At 42.4% G+C, this 16,514-nt stretch overlaps 2 protein-coding genes and 1 non-coding gene across 10 annotated transcripts in view; 1 reads left to right on the plus strand and 2 right to left on the minus strand.

Moving 5' to 3' along the window:
- The window catches only part of CC2D2A (coiled-coil and C2 domain containing 2A), a 442,728-nt gene that overhangs the window by 251,346 nt on the left and 174,868 nt on the right, over positions 1-16,514 (minus strand). The gene's annotated exons all lie outside the window — the stretch shown is intronic.
- Positions 1-16,514, minus strand: part of C1QTNF7 (C1q and TNF related 7) — a 276,424-nt gene that overhangs the window by 85,047 nt on the left and 174,863 nt on the right. The gene's annotated exons all lie outside the window — the stretch shown is intronic.
- Positions 3,945-4,017, plus strand: TRNAF-GAA (transfer RNA phenylalanine (anticodon GAA)). The gene has a single exon. It is a non-coding gene; the product is annotated as a tRNA-Phe (tRNA).

Below are 16,514 nucleotides of genomic sequence, written 5' to 3' on the forward strand. Positions count from 1 at the left end.
GTTCAAATCCGCCAGGTGCTCCTTGGAAACTCTATGGGGCGGTTCTACTCTGTTCTATAGGGTCGCTATGAGTCAGAATCGACTTGATGGCACTGGGTTTGGTTTTTTTGGTTTTACACATTCATTAAAAAAAGCATATATAGTGAAACTATGTCTCCCTTCCACATCTGTCCCTTATCCCCCAGTTTCACTCGCCTGAGAAACAGTACTAAATGGGGAGCGTTAAATAAATACAGATATCTGGGACTATCCCAAGTTCTAATGAATGAGAAACTCCTAGATCTGCACAGGAACCTGGGTTTTTAACAAGCACTTAATTGGGATGCAGGGCCTGAGGCTGAGGACCACAGCTCCAGAGATGCAGTGATGGGCAAATTAGAAATATAGAATTTGCCATTTATGGTACCATATTTCAGTTCCTTGTAACCTTTCAGCAATATAAATGTTTGATAAAACCAGTTCACTTTTTCTTGGTTTTGCAAAATGTAGTAATTTTAGAGAGTGGTGCATTTTAGTGGGAAGTGTTTCTGAGCAGAAGTGGAATTAAAAATTGATTTGAAAATTGGACTTGTCACTAGGTCTCCAACTGGTGTACTGGGAGGAAGGCTTCAGGCCTGTCATCAGAAAAGGCCAAGTGCTAGGCAAGGACACCATGTTTGGTAGAGGGTCAGAGAAAAGGAGGGAAATCCTTAATGAAATGGAGTGACACAATAGCTTCAGCAATAGACTCAAACATACCAACAATAATGTAGATGGCTCAGGACCAGGCAAAGAATGCTTCGTTCTGTTGTACCAAAGGTGGCCATGAGTCGGAGCCAACTCAATGGCAATTAACAACAACAATAACAACAACACAATACCTAACTGGCAAATCCTAAAGCTAAAGTGAGTTTGTTTATGCAAAGCTCTTGTCATGGGGCATGACTCTAAGTGACATTTTGGCTATGGCAGCTAATTTCCAGGTCCATATGGTGCTACCATCTGTCTAGATAAGGGGCTGCCTAGGCCATCTATGGCTGTGACCTTGGTGCTGCCCTTATGGTGCTTTTTTCCCCATACCCAGTGGAAGTGTTAAATATTTGTATGTGCCTGGAATAATATTTAAGAGCACTCTGCTCTCCCACTCCAGTAAAAGACCCTCTGATACCCAGTGTTTTGATAGTACTGTTGAGATAGGATTTAAATCATGAACCATAATTCATTTGTTCCAGTTTGGGAAAAGATTGCACATTTAGCACATGTTAATCATAGGAAAGCTAGAGTATATGGATAAACAAAAAGAAGAAAATAGAAATCAGCTGTAATCAGACCACCCAGAAATAACCACATTATCATTTTGGGATCTACTTCTGGAAAGACACATATTCTCTCTGTCTTTATCTCTCTCTTTTTTAAAAATTGTATTATTCTATACACTACATTTTGTGTATCCTATTGTCACTGTATGTGATCGTCCACCACTCGTCTGTCAGTTTGTCGTACTGTGGTGGCTTGTGTGTTGCTGTGATGTTGGAAGCTTTGCAGCAGGGTAACCTATGGTGAACAGGTTTTAGAGGAGCTTCAAAACTAAGACAGACTTGAAAGAAGGACCTGGAGATCTACTTCTGAGAAAAACTGGCCAGTGAAAGCCTTATGGACAGCAGTGGAACATTGTCTATACACTGCCGGAAGACGAGCCATTCAGGTTGGAGGGCACACAAAATAGACCGGGGAAGAGCAGCCTCCTCAAGGTAGAGTTAATCTTAATAAAGCGGATGGAGTCAAGCTTCCGGGACCTTCATTTGCTATGGTGGCATGACTCAAAATGAGAAGAAACAGCTGCAAACATCCATTAGTCATCAGAAAGTAGAATGTATGAACTATGAGTTTAGAAAAATTAGAGGTTGCCAAAAGTGAAGCAGAACACTTGAAGATCGATATCCTAGACATTAGTGAGCTGAAATGGACTGATATTGGCCATTTTGAAGTGGACAATCATATGTCTACTATTCCGGAAATGACAAATTGAAGAGGAACAACATCACATTATTGTCAAAAAGAGTATTTCAAGATCTATCTTGAAGTATGACACTGCCAGTGATAGGATAATACAACGAAGACCAGTTAATACGACTACTATTCAAATTTATGCACCAATCACTAAGGCCAAAGATGAAGAAATTGAAGATTTTTACCAACTTCTGCAGTCTGAAATTGATCAAACATGCATATCAAGCTGCACTGATAATTATGGCGATTGCAATGTGAAAGTTAGAAACAAGGAAGAAAGATCAGTAGTTGGAAAATATAGCCTTGGTAATAGAAATGCTGCCAGAGATTGCATGATAGAATTTTGCAAGACCAATGACCTATTCATTGGAAATAGCTTTTTTCAACAACATGAACAATGACTCGCCAGATGGAATACACGGGAATCAAATCGACTACATATGTGGAAAGAGATGATAGAGAAGCTAATATCATTAGTCTGAACAAGGCGAGCGGCTGACTGTGGTGCAGACCATCAACTGCTGATATGCAAGTTGAAAGCAGAGAACACCAGAAAGATGTTTACCTGTGTTTTATTGACTATGCAAAGGCATTTGACTTATGGCTCATGACAAATTACGGGTAACGTTGTGAAGAAAGGGAATTCCAGAACACTTAATCGTGCTCATGAGGAACCTGTATATAGACCAAGAGGTAGTCATTCACACAGAACAAGGGGATACTGCATAATTTAAAGTCAAGAAAGGTATGCTTCAGGGTTGTATCCTTTCACCATACTTATTCAATCTGTATGCTGAGCAAATGATCTGAGAAGCTGGACTATATGAACCAGAACACAGCACCAGGATTGGTGGAAGACTCACTAAGAATCTGCAATATGCAGATGACACAACCTTGCTTGCTGAAAGTGAAAAGGACTTGAAGCACTTACTGATGAAGATCAAAAAGACCACAGCCTTCAGTATGGATTACACCTCAATATAAAGAAAACAAAAATCCTCGCAACTGGACCAATAAGCAGCATCATGATAACTGGAGAAAAGATTGAAGTTGTCAAGCATTTCACTTTACTTGGATACACAATCGATGCCCATGGAAGCAGCAGTCAAGAAATCAAATGATACATTGCATTGGGCAAATCTGTTGCAAAAGACCTTCTTTAACCTGTCAAAAGCAAAGATGTCACCTTGAAGACTGAGGTGCACCTGACCCAAGTAATGTTGTTTTCAATTGCCTCATATGAATGTGAAGCTGGACAATGAATAAGGAAGACTGAAGAATAATTGATGCCTTTGAATTATGGTGTTGGTGAGGAATACTGGATATACCATGGACTGCCAGAAGAACAAACAAATCTCTCTTAGAAGAAATACAGCCAGAATGCTCCTTAGAAAAAAGGATGGTGAGGCTTCATCTCACATACTTTGGACATGTTATCAGGAGGTCCCAGTCCCTGAAGAGGGACATCATACTTGGTAAAGTAGAGGGTCAGCAAGAATGGGAGACCCTCAATGAGATGGATTGACACAGTGACTGTAACATTGGCCTCAAATATGGCAATGATTGTGAGGAGGGCGCAGGAGAGGGCAGTATGTTGTTCTGTTGTACATGTGATCGCTATGAGTCAGAGCTGGCTTGATGGATCTAACAACTACATCTGCGATATTTCCATATAATAAAATATAATTCTGCCATGCACTTAATTCCTTAATCTCTGCTAAGTGCTTTATTACATGGATGTATTGAAGTTGCCTTACTGAATTCCCTCTTGTTGGATGGTTTTGTTGTTTTTAATTTTTGCTTTTGCCAACAACATTGCAATAGGCATCCCTGTAGTAACATATTCATGCTCCATTTTCCCATTTGGAGGTTTGAAGCTGGCAGCTTTCACCCTCAACCGACACCCAGTGTTTCTTCTTACTTCTTTTTACAGATCCCTTGTATTATTTGCCCTGGCCGAAATAGCTCAGTTGGGAGAGCGTTAGACTGAAGATCTAAAGGTCCCTGGTTCGATCCCGGGTTTCGGCAACCTTTTGGAAACCCTGGTGGCGTAGTGGTTAAGTGCTACAGCTACTAACCAAAAGGTTGGCAGTTCGAATCCACCAGGCGCTCCTTGGAAACTCTATGGGGCAGTTCTACTCTGTCCTGTAGGGTTGCTATGAGTCAGAATTGACTCGACGGCAATGGGTTTTTGTATTACTTGTGTATGTGGATCTCCCTTGGTGGGTTGTATGCTTCTTTGAGGGCAGTGAACACATGCTATTCTCTTCTCTGTAATACTTAGCATGGTCGAAAGCCCTTCCTTGTGTTTCTTAACTCAACCTGTAACCTGAACTTGAGTCCACATTGCTGGTTCTGCTTGGACACTTGACTTCAGGCTCTTGATCTAGACCATACCTTCACTTATTCAACAGACAGCTCTTGAATATCTATTATGTACAAAGCAGGGTTCCAAGGCACTGGGGAAACTATGGTAATTAAGACAGAAAAAATTCTGCCATCATGGAATGACATAGAGTGGTTGTGTTTTTGTTAGCTGCCCTTGAGTCTCCTCCAACTCATGGTGACCCCATGTACAACTGAAGGAAACGATGCCCTGACCTGGGCCATCCCAAGACTAGTTGCAGATCGGACCATTGTGATGCATGGGATTTTCATTGGCTGACTTTCAGAAGTAGATCACCAAGCCTTTCTTCCTGGTCCATCTTAGCCTGGATGCTCCACTGAAACTCATTCAGCATCATAACTACTTGCAAGCCTTCATTGGCAGATGGGTGGTGATTGCATTGACCAGGAATCTAACCCTGGTTTCCTGCATAGGAAGTGAAGTTTCTACCATTGAACCACCAATGCCCCCATAAACAAGCAAGCAAATACAGTAATAATTTCAAGTGTGGGTAAGTGCTACAAAGACTATAAAGTAGTTAGGAGGATTTTGAATCTTGGGAGTGGGAGGGTGGTGCATTTAGAGGGAGCTTAGAGGAGGTTTCCTTGAGTAGAGATCCAGAGGATGGGCAGGTGGGAGTCAGTGAAGATGGAGGACCCTTCCTGCAGAGAGGTAGCTGTTGTAAGGCCCAGCAGCAAGGACACCTGGCTGTTCCCAGGACAGCAGGGAGGAGAGAGAGAAGGCATAGGAGAGATCAAGGATGAGGGTGTTGGACAAGTCAGAGAGGCTGTACAGGGTTCAGATGATGCAGGGTCTTGCAGGGAATCAAAGCAGTGACACGATCTGGTTTTCATTTTTAAAAGATCACTCTGGCTAGAATTTTATTCTCATTCAAGCTATCCAGATTATAACTGCCCAGCAGGGAGAATGATAACCCTTCACTACATGATAACCCTTGGCTAGGAGAAAGCATCAGTGTTTTCTGAAGTTTAGCTCCCTGAGCTCTCTGGGTGGTACGGTTGTTAAGAGCTTGGCTGCTAACCAAAAAGGTCAGCAGTTCGAAACCACCAGCCACTCCTTGGAAACCCTGTGGGGCAGTTCTACTCTGACCCATAGGGTTGCTATGAGTAGGAATCAACTCAATGACAACAAAGTTTTGGTTTGGAGCTCTCCGGGACTTGGTTTGCAGCAGATTCTGTTATCTAAAGGATATCCATTCTCCTTTACTTCCTTTGCTCTCAGAATGTGGATTTTGTTCAAGGAGGCACTATTCCCAGCCAAATTCTCACTTCCCAGCCTCCTTTGCAGGTGGAATTGGGAGCATGTGATACAATGCTAGCTAATAAGGTATTAGCGGATATCTTCTGGGGAACTCTGGAAAGAAGTTTTAGTTTCCTATGGCCACTGTAACAAAATGTCACAAAGTGGTTTGCTCTAAAGAACAGAAATTGATTTTCACACAGTTCTTGATGCTAGAAGTCCAAATTCAGGCATCTTTCTGTTAGCTCTAGAAAACCTTTCTTTGTCTCTTTCAGCTTCTGGTAGTTTGGGGTGTTACTTGATGATCCTTGGCTCATAGAAGAATCCTCACATGGTGTCTTCCATCTGTATGTGACCTTGTTTCTGTGCCTGTCCTTCTTTTATAAGAAGCTACTCAGAAAGGATAGGGACCTTTAAAGTGTTGAAAAGCAAAGATGTCACCTTAAAGACTAAGGTGGGTCTGACCCAAGTCATGGTATTTTCAGTTGCCTTATATGCATGTGAAACCTGGACGATGAATAAGGAAGACCAAAGAAGAATTGATGCCTTTGAATTGTGGTGTTGGTGAAGAATATTGAATATACCATGGACTGTCAAAAGAATGAACAAATCTGTCCCTGAAGAAGTACAACCATAATTCTCCTTAGAAGGAAGGATGGCAAGATTACATCTCACATATTTTGGACATGTTATTGGGAGGGATCAGTCCCTGGAGAAGGACATCATGCCTGGTAAAGTAGAGGGTCAGCGAAAGAGGAAGACCCTCAAGGAGAGGGATTGACACAGTGGCTGCAACAATAGGCTCTAATATAGCAATGACTGTGAGGATGGCACAGGACAGGGCAGTGTTTCTTTCTACTGTGCATAGGGTTGCTATGAGTCGGAACTGATTCAATGACACCTAACAACAACACAACAACAATGTTCCAGACTTGGAAAAAAGGCCTGATGATCTACTTCTGAAAATCAGCCAAGGAGAACCCTATGGATTGCAATGGTCTGATCTGTAAATGGCTTGGGGGATGGAGCAGGGTTGGGCAATGTTTCATTCCATCGTACATGCAGCTGCTATGAGTTGAGGGCTGACTTCACAGCAGCTAACAACAAGGACAATGCTCCATACACTTTATAAAATCCTTCATGAACATTCTATCTAATCCTTATTTCGTCTTCACTATGACTTTGAAGACTAGAGATTATTTTCCCAGTAGACATCAAGATTCAGAAAAGGTAAATGACTTGCACAAAGTCATGCAGCTAAGTAACTGAGTGGCCAAGAAGAACTTGCACTCAGGTATACCTGGTTCTAAATCTTGTGATCTTTAGGGATCCTTGGGCCCCACGCATTGTATGAAACCTTCTTATAGAGGATTACTCATGGCTTCTATGAGCCATATAGAAGAATCAGCACACAGCTTTTGGTTTTTAACTATTAGGAAGACATTTGCAGTGTGTTGAACGGTGTCTCCACAAAAAATATATCCACCAGGAACTTGTAAATGTGACCTCGTTTGGAGAAGGGGTCTTTGTAAGTGTAATGAAGTTTAGAGACTCTGGATGAGGCCATCCTGGATAAGGGTGAGTCTAAATCCAATGACAAGTGTCCTTATGAGAGAAGGGAAGGGGAGAAGACACAGAAGAAGGTGAGGTGAAGATGGTGGCAGAGACTGAGTAATACATCTATAGCCACGGAATGCCAAGGATTCCTGGTTGATATCAGAAGCTAGAAGGGAGGCATGGAATGGATTCTCCCTCAGTGGCTCCAGAAAGAACAAATCCTGTCCACGTGTTGACTTGGGACTTCTGGCCTTCAGAGCTATTTTAAGTCATCAAGTTTGTGGTAATTATGAAAGCTCTAGGAAAGTAATGCAACACAGTGTGAGAGAATGAGACAAGGTAAAACCATCACCCAGTGTTTGACATGAGAAATGCCAAACTGAATTTATTGCTTATTATAGTGAAGAAAAAGAGCCCTGGTGGCACAACGGTTAAGCACTCAGCCACTCATCAAAAGGTTGGCAGGTTGAACCCACCCAGCATCTCCTCAGGAGAAAAGACCTGGCGATCTGCTCCCGTAAAGATTACAGCCTAGGAAACCCTATGGCAGCAGTTCTACTCTGTCACATTGGGTCATTATGAGTCAGAATTGACTTGACAGCATGAGACAAGAACAAAATAGTGAGGAAGATCTGGGCTGGGCAGGTACAGCCTCCCTGAGCAGAACGGACTGCTGGTCCCATATAGGATTTTGAGGAATCACGGAGTTCAGGGATTGGCAGGTTTTCAGAGGGAGCTGGAATCGACTTGATGGCAAGGAGTTTGGTTTTTTGGTTTGGAAGTAGGTGACCCACCACCAGTCTGTCAGCTTGTCATACTGTGGTGGCTTGCATATTGCTATGAGCCTGGAAGCTATGCCATTGGTATTTCAAATACCAACAGGGTCACCCATTGTATACAGGTGGGTTCTGAGGGGCTTCCAGACTAAGACAGAATAGAAAAAAAGGCCTGGTGATCTACTTCTGAAAACCAGCCAACGAAAACTCTATGGATGACCACAGAATATTGTGTGATGTAGTGGTGGAAGATGAGCCCCATATGTTGGAAGGCACTCAAAATACACAGTGGCCACAACAGAAGTCTCTAGAACACCAATCATTGGTAAAGATTTTGCAGGAAGGGGCAGCGTTTTCTTCTGTTGTACTTGGGGTCACCCTGAGTCAGAGCTGAGTGAACGGCAACTCATAACAACAAGTAGGTGCTATCATCTGTAAAAGTCTGCTTGCTTGGGTGACACTCTGGTAATTAAAAGAATAACTTACATATGTGGAAATGGTAGCTGATTATTACAAATACTTCAAGAATTCAGAAAAGATTAAGGGAAGAAGGACAGCAAAAACAAAAAAAACTTCCACATCTAAGAAATCACTTTGCCAACATTTGATGAGCATCATTACAGAATTTTCTCTAGCCATATATTCAGTCAGAAGCCTTGGTAGACATAAATAATTTTACAAAAACAAATTTATACTATGCATGCTATTTTCAAATAATAATTATTAAATGCAAGTCACTGGAATTTACCAGAAAACAGACAAATCAAACAGTAGGAATGCTGAGCTTCAGATAAATATTTGTTAATAACAAGAGGTATTAGTTTCTAGAAGATATTTGTAAGGTTAAGACATTTATGAAAAAATTCCTGGCATTTTATTAAGACTTTGGCATCATTTTACTTTTTAAAAAATAGTAAATGTTTCACCTTTACCCTGTAAATTAACTTTCTGTTGTGGAAAAGGAGGGTTCTATGTACTTTCACTCCTCCTTCACCGTTGACCTTCCAATTTTTGTTATATTGTTGTTTTTGGATTGCCTGAAATTATAACATTTACGTTCTGTTCTGTCAGCTAATTCCCGCTGTTGTTTAGCCTTGATTGTATGTTTAAAAAGATTCAACCCTTACTGCCTGTTTTTTTATGGCGGCTTCTCTGTCATTGGGAGTTCAGAGGACAGTGGTGGTTCAGTGATAGAATTCTTGCCTTCCATGATGGAAACCAAAGTTCGATTCCTGGTCAACGCATCTCTTATGCAGCCACCACCTGTCTGTTGGTGAAGGCTTGCGTGTTGCTATGACGCTGAACAGGTTTCAGCAGAACTTCCAGACTAAGACAGACTAGGAAGAAAGGCCTGGTGATCTGCTTTTGAAAACAAGACACTGAAAACTCTATCAATGGTCTGAGCCTATGGCGTACGGGGCCCCCACGAGTCAGGGGCCGACTTGACGGCAGCCAACAACAATTTTGATTCATCTTTTGCTGGATTTCATTCTCCAATATTTATCAAGAAGGGATTTATTAACATAATCCTGGAATTTTGGAATGTTTAGGAATGCCTGCCTGTTTCTCTTACAGTCACAGCATGACTGGGCTCAGTAGAAAACTCTGGGGTCATTCTTTCCCGCTTGGAACTTGGTGGACCTTTGCCTGTTGCCTTCCAGAGCTGAGTGTCATAGTGGGGCCGGGGGTGAGGCAGCCAGGGCCCTCCCATGATTCGCCTTCTCTGTTAAAGCACACAGGACGTTTCCCCGGAATTTCCGCATCTTACTGGTACATATCTCTGTGTTCACAATTTTGTACTGATTTTTCCTGGGACATGCTGAGTCTTTTAAATCCAGAGAGTCCTGGCTTTCTTTACTTCCAGAAACTTTTTTGAATGGCCTTTAAATTTTTTTCCCTGTTCCCTTTTTCTTGTTCAGAATACCAATTTGTGTATGTTAGCCTTTCTTATTATTCATTTTGTATCATCTCATCTATAATCATTTTTATCCCATTGTTTCTTTCTGTTTCATTTCGTGTGATTTTTTTTTTCTTAAAGCTTGTCCTGAGCCGTCAATAGTATTTATCTATTTTCTGTTGCTTCTAAGTGGACTTTCATCTCTGTAATTGTTTTATTTTTATCCTCCATTTATTTCCTGGGCTCTGCCTGTTAACTTCTCAAGTTGTCTTCTTATTTCTTTTTTGATCATTTCTATTTCTTCTTTGAACTTTTTTTTCGGAGAAGTTATGTTGTCAATTTATTTAAGATTAAAGAGAACTAAACTTTTTGTTCTCTGGGATAGATTATTTTTTATGTGTATTTTTGATCTGCTGTTCGTGTTACCTTTTTTTTCTATCTGTGCTCCCTCACTCGCAACACCCATGACTCGGGTCTCACCGGGTTTCTTTCTAGTTTTTACTTAAATATGAATAGGTACAGCCAACTGTTTAATGAAAAATAGTGCAGAGAGGGGTTTGAAGGGTGTGGTTAGCTGAGCTTCAGCCCGTCTGTGTCAGTGTGTCAAACTGTGGTAGCTTGCATGCTGCTGGAAGTTATGCCACTGGTATTTCAAATTCCAGCAGGGTCACCCATGGTGGACAGGTTTCAGTGGAGCTTCCAGACTAAGGCAGACTAGGAAAAAGGTCTGGTGATCTACTCCTGAAAAATAGCCAATAAAAACCTTATGGATCCCAGTAGAATATTGCCCAGTATAATGCAGGAAGATAAGCCCCAGCACTACAAAGTAGCTGCAACAATGGACTCAAACATGCCAACGATCATGAAGATGGCTCAGGACTGGGCAATATTTCCTTGTACTGTACCTACGGTTGCCATGAGCCAGACCTGACTCAACAATAACTAACAACAACAACAACAACAACAACAACAACAACAACAACAACAACAACAAGTTAGGCTTGTTGTCTCTACTTCTTCCCACTGAAACCACCCTAGTGAGATGTCTCCCTCAGGTTTTGGGGCTCAGGATGTCAGTGTGCTCATAATCACGCACTTAAGATATACATGGGTTGTGATTTGAGGATTGCTCCTTCTTACGCCTCTTCTTCCCTTTCTACCCTAGCCCCATTCTCCTGACTTGAAACTACTTTTAAACAGTAACAATGGTGTATCATCCTGCTTTTTCCCATTTATTTGCTTCTACTCCCACCCTGCTAGTGTGTGCTATGGGAAATAGATTTTATAAGAATATTCCTGGCTTCTCCTATGACCCACCCAGACTCCTCAGATCTTATTGCACCAAAAGATTGATGGTTGAGTAGGACCTTCAGGACTGGGATACTTGGAGAGAACTATATCTGCCTAGGGCCTGAGGAGGTTTGTGTCTGTTCAGTACTCCCCCAAGTTTGGTTTAAATTTCTTTCTTCTTCTTTTTTGGCAACTAAATATAGAGTTTGTGCTTATTATTTGAAAACAGAACTTTTCATCTTCACATAAAACTTTTTAAAGTTATTTTTATGGGCTTCAGGGAGGATAGTGGAGTTAGTTTGCCATTATTTTCTTTTCATTAACCATAAATTCTTCTGTAGCTCTTTGCACTTAGCTCAATACAGCACCAATCTTAACTGAATTATACTTACCAAGAGGAGCCCTGGTACCACAGTGATTAAGCATTCAGCTGCTAATTAAAAAGTCGGTGGTTCGAAGCCACCAGCTGTTCCGTTGGAGAAACATGTGGCAGTCTGCTTCTGTAAAGGTCACAGCCTTGGAAACCCTATGGTATAGTTCTAGATGGCTCAATGGCAATGGGTATATATAAACATCTGTTTTCCACCATTGGGTAAGCTTTCTGAGGACCAGGCCTACAACCTTCTAGCTCCGCATTCCAACCCTTGACACTAGGATGACTGCATTGGGTTTATAAATGCTGGATGAGTGAATGAATGCACAGAAAGCTTTGGGGTGGGCAATGGTAATTCAGTGTTAACGATGCTGGCTGTAGTAGACAGAATTTCTAAAATTGCCCCCACAGATGTTCCTCTCTAATCCATGGAATCTGTGAATGTGATGAGATTTCACTCCTGTGAATATGCTATGATATATGGCACAGCCAACCTCAGAATAGGGATGTTGTCCTGGGTTATCCATGAGAGCCCAATGTAATCACATGAGCCTGATCCTCGAAGAGCGGAGAGCTTTCTCAGGCTGGGGCAGAAAAGGAAGCCAGAGAGATTGGATGCACGAGGGGACTTGATGTGCTTGCAGGCTGGAAGATGGAGGGGGCCACGTGAGAAGGGATGCGGGTGGTCTTAAGGAGCTGAAAGGCTCCAGCTAACAGCCATCAAGGAAGTGGTGACCTCACTCCTGTAGCCACAAGGAACTGAATTCCACCAACAACTTTAATAGATATGGAAGCAGATTATTCCCCAGAGCCTCCAGGTAAGAGCTCAGCCTCTGACTTAATTTGGGTCTTGTGAGACCTTAAGCAGAGAACTAAGCTAAATCATTCAGATTTATGACCTACAGAACTGTGAGTTAATAAATGTGTGTTGTTCTAGGCCACTACATTTGTGATACTATGTTGTGCAACATTGGGTAACTAATACCAGCCTTCTTGCAGTTCCTGGAGTATGCCATACTCTGTTCCACCACAGGGCCTTTGCAGGTGCTGTCTGCTAAGCCTGGCAGTGACCTCCCCCTCTACCTTCCCCCCACTGCCTAATTAAGTGAGTTTCTCCATCACTTCCTCAGGGAAGCCTTCCTTAACCCCACAGTTTAGATCAAATCTCCCCATCAACAAATTTAGCCCTCTTTTTTTTTTTTTTGCACTAAAGTCCCTGGGTAGTATAAACAGTTAACAGACTTAGCTGGTAACCGAAAGGTTGGGAGGTTTGAGCCCATCCAGAGGTGCCTCAGAAGAAAGGCCTACTGATCTACTTCCAAAAAATCAGCCATTGAAAACCCTACAGAGCACAGCTCTACTCTGGCACACAGGATATCACCATGAATCAGGCGAGACTTGACAACAGTGGGTTGAGTTTCTTGCTTTGTGATCACATTAAGGCCCCTGGGTGGGGCGCATGGTTTGTGATCAACTACTAATCCAAAGGTTGGCGGTTCAGACTCACCCAGCAGCGCTGTGGAAGAAAGGCTGGCAATCTGCTTTTGTAAAGATTACAGCCAAGAAAGCCCCGTGGAACACAGTTGTACTCTGACACACACGGGGTTGCCACGAGTCAGAACCAACTTGATGGCAACTGTTTTTTTTCTTTTTTTTCCTTTGCACTTATTTCAATATCAACTTTACATTGACTAATCAATTTCTGACTATTCTGCTAGAATGCAAGCCTTTGAAAATAGAGGCCCATAAAATACTATGTCAGGCCAAACCATCCTTCACAAGCCTACACTGGTCTTTCCTGCTCCTAGTTTTGCCCCTTCCTCCCTCACCCCCCACTCTGCTACTAGAGTGGATCCTTTGAGTACAGACCTACTGTGTCCCTCTGAAGGTGCTGGGTGCATCCATGCATCATCCCCCAGTCCTCACAACAACTCAAAGATGGTCTGCATTTGCCCCGAGAGAAGAGATGACTAAGTAGAGGGTCGAAAAGGCAGAAAATGGCTGAGCAGGATTCCAGGTGGGACCATCTGACTCTAACCTGACACTCTTGAAGCTCGCAGAGGTAGTGTGGAGGGCAGTATGGTAGGCCCCCAGTATTTCCCGTTCTGTCCTCTTCTGACACACATGGCAGAATTATCCTTTCTCACCCCAAATTCAGGCATGGCAGATGACTTTCTTGGGCCAGGAAATGTGAGTGGAAGTAACATGAATCTTCGACACACTCTCTTTCCCTTGCGTAGTAAACTCTGAAGATCCATACTCTGACGCTGGCATTGGAAGATGGGAAAGTCTGCTGCTCCCTGTGTGCCCATGATGGACAGAGAACCCCCTGTTGGCCCATGGTGGGCTTGGAGAATAAACAATAAGTAAACCTTTGCTGTTTTAAGCCATTGACATTTAGGATTTGTTTGTTATTGCTGCATAAACTGAACTTTTCGATTAATACAGCAGAAGCCAACGAATTCTGTATGAAACATTAAGAAGCCTGGGTGTCTAGGGCGCTGGGAGGGCTGGCTGGAAAGTGTGGATCAGACCAGTCACTGCTGACCCAGGACACAGCCTACCTCCAGTGGCTCCCTGGATGTTGTGGGGTTATTGTGTAGAATCTCCCAAGTCAGGGTCTTTTCTGCAGAGGGTTTCAGATTTGTGTTTACCCGAAAACAGAACAGTAGAACCTAATTCTTTTCTATTTCTCTCCGCTTACTTTCATAGTAATATATCTTCCTGTGCACCAAATCTAGTGCTGTTGACAGTGCTATTTACTACCTCTGCACAAACTTGGCCGATTTATGATAGGTTAACCCAATCATCTATTCCTCAAAGAGCCATTGGACCTGCTGCCTTCGGGGCTTGTTGCAACTCACCATCAGTAAATGCTTCCTCCTTTTCTTTCTCTCAATCAAGTTATTTCTTCTCTATGATTAAAAATTTCTTCTTAATTAAAAAAAAAGTGTGTACAATCCAAGACATTTTATAAGAATAAAATCCTGCATCTCTGCATTACTGCTGGGCTGTATTTAAGATGTCTTAGCTCCTGTCCCAGTCCCCTAAAATGCATGTTAGAACCATAGTGATGTTTCTTCCCCAAAGCAGACAATCCCAGTTTACATCGCTGCCTTGCCATTTACTAAGGACTTGGCCTCAGAAAAACACATACCTTTTCTGAACTTATTTTCTCATCTGTAAAAATGCTACAATAACAGTACCTGTTACCAGAACCAGTTGCTGTCAGCTCAGTTCCAACTCACTGAGACCCCATGTGTGCCAGAGTAGTAGAAGTGTGCTCCACAGGGATCTCAATGGCTGATTTTTCCAGAAGTAGATCACTAGGACTTTTTTCAGAAGCACTTCTGGGTGAACTTGAACCTCCAACCTTTCAGTTAGCAGCTGAGTACATAACTGTTTGCACCACCCAGTGAATCCATCGTAACAGTAGACTTTTTAATCCTACAGAAATATTGGGAAGAACAGCCGAGCTAATATGTGGGAAAGTCTTTGGTGCAGTACTTGGTCTCAAGTGGGTACTCAATATGTATTACTTGAAAGCATCTTGTGAATTTTGAAAGGGGCATACCAGTTTATTCATTCATGTACTCAACACTTTTATACGTGGCCTTTTCTCCGTGGAGCTCTTGGATTTATAGTTATACAAGACATAGGTAGGGAGATGATAACCAAATTAAGGTAACAATTAAAATAGAGTGTTGTATGTATTCTGACATTACAATAGCTAACATTTGAGTGCTTATTGTGTGCTCAATCACTGGGCTGAGTCTTCATACGGGCCATCCATTTCATCTGTCTAACAACCCTATACATTACTATTATTATCTGCATTCAAGACGGAGGAACCTGAGGTTTAGAGACATGAAGGAACTGGCCCAAGGTCACAGAGCAGCAGAGTTGGAATGGTCACTGAAGGCAGTGTGATTTTGAGTGCATGTGTTTAAAAACTAGCAATGGTACTTTTCTAAGACTAATTAGTTCATTCTTTTGGTAGTCCACTGTACATTCAATATTTGTTGCCAATACCACAGTTTGAACACACCAGTTCTTAGAATGCATTCATCTTAGAAAAAATACAACCAGAATACGTCTTAGAAGAGAGGACGGCAAGACTTTGGCTTGCTTACTTTGGACATGTCATCAGGAGAGATCAATCACTAGAAAAGGACGTCACGTTTGGTAAAGTAGAGGGTCAGCGAAAACAGGAGAAACCTTCAATGAGATGGACTGACACAACAGCCACAGCAATAGACTCAGACACACCAGTGATCATGGAGATGGTGCAGGGTCAGGTACCATTTTGGTCTGTTACCCATAAGGTGGCTGTGAGCTGAGTTTGACTTGATGGCAACTAACAACAACATGGTGCCTCTAGAGATGGACAGTCAAGAAAGACGTTTCAGAAAAATGGCTGCCTAAGCTCAGTCCTAAAGTTTGAGTGTTGGTGTTGTTGTTAGGTGCCATTGAGTCAGTTCCGACTTACAGTGACCCTAAGTACTATAGAACAAAACACTGCCCAGTCCTGCACCATGCTCGCAATCGTTGTTATGCTTGAGCCCATTGTTGCAGCAACTGTATCAACGCATCTTTTGGAGGGTCTTCCTCTTCTTCACTGACCCTCTACTTTATCAAGAATGATGTCCTTCTCCAGGGACTGATCCCTCCTAATAACATGTCGAAAGCATGTAAGATGGAGTCTCACCATCCTTGCTTCTAAGGAGCATGCTGGTGTAGTAGAGGATTCAGAGGTTTGAGTAGAGGATAACTAATTAGATGGAGGAGACTTGAGTGTGGGCACAAGTGGCTGCAGAACAGATACTCTGGGTAACTGCAAATAGTTCACGGTGGGAGCACAGAATCTATGAGGGTCAATGCTGGAGGACAAAGCTTGAGCAGCAGGCAGGAATTGGATCATGAGGCTTAGATGTCAAGTAAAAGAGCTTGGACACAAATGAGAGCCCAATGATAGATGTTAAACAG

This window comes from Elephas maximus, chromosome 5 (assembly GCF_024166365.1).
Source record: "Elephas maximus indicus isolate mEleMax1 chromosome 5, mEleMax1 primary haplotype, whole genome shotgun sequence".
Taxonomy (NCBI): domain Eukaryota; kingdom Metazoa; phylum Chordata; class Mammalia; order Proboscidea; family Elephantidae; genus Elephas; species Elephas maximus.